Source organism: Macaca thibetana, chromosome 2, assembly GCF_024542745.1.
Source record: "Macaca thibetana thibetana isolate TM-01 chromosome 2, ASM2454274v1, whole genome shotgun sequence".
In the NCBI taxonomy this organism is placed as follows: Eukaryota; Metazoa; Chordata; class Mammalia; order Primates; family Cercopithecidae; genus Macaca; species Macaca thibetana.
Window position 1 is genome coordinate 90,584,084 of NC_065579.1, and position 2,474 is coordinate 90,586,557.

Sequence of the window (2,474 nt, forward strand, 5' to 3'; positions counted from 1 at the left end):
ATGTGCAAAGATAAGCAAAAGTAATTAACCTAAAAGATACCATTTTGGGGATAGTTGCAGGGAGATTGGGAGAAAAATGGAGTTAGTCATGTTAAGCCCCCTTTTCACTGTTACATAAATGGAAGTTTACTTAACCATTCTCCTGTTGTTGGACATTTAGATGGACACTTTTTAATGGTTGTAAATGGCACATCAATAAATATTATTATGCATAAAAGCTTTCCTATATGTGTGAATACTTTCAAAGGTAGAGTCTCAAAAATAGAACTAATACTCCAAAATAATGTGAATATCTTGCAACTCTTGACATGTATTGTCGAAGTGCTTTACAAACAGATTTTGCAAATCTACACTTCCAAAATCCGAGTATGCCCATCTCACTGAACCTTTGCTATCACTTGGCCTTATCATTTCTCTCTCCCAAAAATACTGACTTATAACTGTCTTAGTTATTAAGAGATAACTTATTATCTCTTCATCACATCTCAATACATTATATTCACACAGTGTAGTAAGATTATTCTGGAAAACATCATTGTTGACCTTCTTATTGTCAAAACCATTGACCCAGTGGTTTGTTTTTCCTTCTTATGCTATTTGGTCTCTCTGCAGCGTTTGACGTTATTGCCTACCTCCTACTTGGAGCTCTTTCTGCCTCCATCTCCTCCAGTTGCCTCTAAAATGTTGGGGTTCCTGAGATTTTCACCTTTATTTTTCTCACTTTATATGCTCCCATTGGTAATCTTATCCACTCTTGTAAATTCAGTTTATTCTATCTAGATTCTATCCCAAAAATATATATATTTTATTTTATTTTTTGAGAGTCTCACTCTGTCGCCCAGGTTGGAGTGCAATGGCGCGATCTCGGCTCACTGCAACCTCCACCTCCTGGGTTCAAATGATTCTCCTGCCTCAGCCTCCCTAGTGGCTGGACTTACAGGCATGCACCACCACGCCCAGCTAGTTTTTTGTATTTTAGTAGAAATGGGGTTTCACCATGTTGCCCAGGCTGGTCTTGAACTCCTGAGCTCAGTCAATCCACCCACCTCAGCCTCCCAAAGTGCTAGGATTACAGGCGTGAGCCACCGCGCCCGGCTTATTTTTTATTTTGAGGCAGAGTCTCACTCTGTCGCCCAGGCTGGAGTGCAGTGGTGTCATCTTAGCTCACTGCAACCTCTGTCTCCTGGGTTCAAGCGATTCTCCTATCTCAGCCTCCCAAGTAACTGGGATTACAGGTGTGCACCAGCACGTCCAGCTAATTTTTGTGGGGTTTTTTTTTTTTTTTTTGTATTTTTATTAGAGATGGAGTTTAGCCATTTTGGCCAGGCTAGTCTTCAACTTCTGATCTCAAATGATCTGCCTGCCTTGGCCTCCGAAAATGCTGGGATTACAGGCGTGAGCCACTGTGCCTGGCCTTCTATTTATTCTTTTAAAGGTCTTTCCTCAACCTTGTATTCTTCTTTTTAATGTTTGCTTTCCTTCCATTTATAAAGAAGCTTTTATAAGCAATGGTCTATACTTGCTTGTCTCCACTTCCTGAACTCCTATTCGTTTTTTTGTTTTTTTGTTTTTTTCCACAGTAATCTGGCTTCTATTGCCACCCCTCCTCTGAAACTACTACCAACAAAGATCACAGGGGAACTTCTGGATCAAATGGATACACGTTTAGCCCTTTATATTCAAGCTCTCCGTGGCATCTGACCCTCTGACCATGCCTTTCGTTTTTGAATGCAGTCCTTCCTGGCCTATGGAGCCTGTCTTTCTCCTCTGCAGCCTTTCAATCTCAGACCCTTTTTCTTTTAGCTCATCTTCCTCTGCTTCCTCCTTAAATATTAGTTTTCTCAGAGCTCCACCTCATTCTCATCTCATTGCCTTACCTGCTCTCCCAGAATGAGCTCACCCACTCCCAAGATTTTAGCCTCCACCTCTGGCTAATGATGATCTTGCTTATCCCCTTTAAGCCTTGAGTCCGTACATCCAACACATATTATGAGACTCCACTTAGAGATCGCTCAGATTCTTCAAATTTAACAGCCTCAAACTCAGGTCCCCATCCCCTCCCCCTTCCAAATCTGCTCTATTCCTGTAATGGTAGCTCAACTCTTTGACTCGGTCAAATAACCTGAAAACTCTGGAGTCATTCTTGATCCCTCACCCTTTCTTCCTGCCATATTTTGTGAGTCACCAGGTCTTGATTTCCTAAATCCTCATCATATCTCAGATCCAGTCCTTCCTCTCTGTTCCCACTGTCACTTCCACCTCTTCAGCAGTGTCTCCTCACAGGCTTTTCTCATTCACAACTGTATCACTCAGGGTTCAACCAGGTTTAGCATAACCAGGGAGGTATTGTAGGGAATTGGATTATGCAATTGTGGGGGCTGGATAAAGAGTCCCTGTAAGGCTGTCTCTGTATCTGATGCTGGAGCCTGAAGTCCACAGGGCAGGTGTTCAGAAAGAGAAGATGGATATGAAGT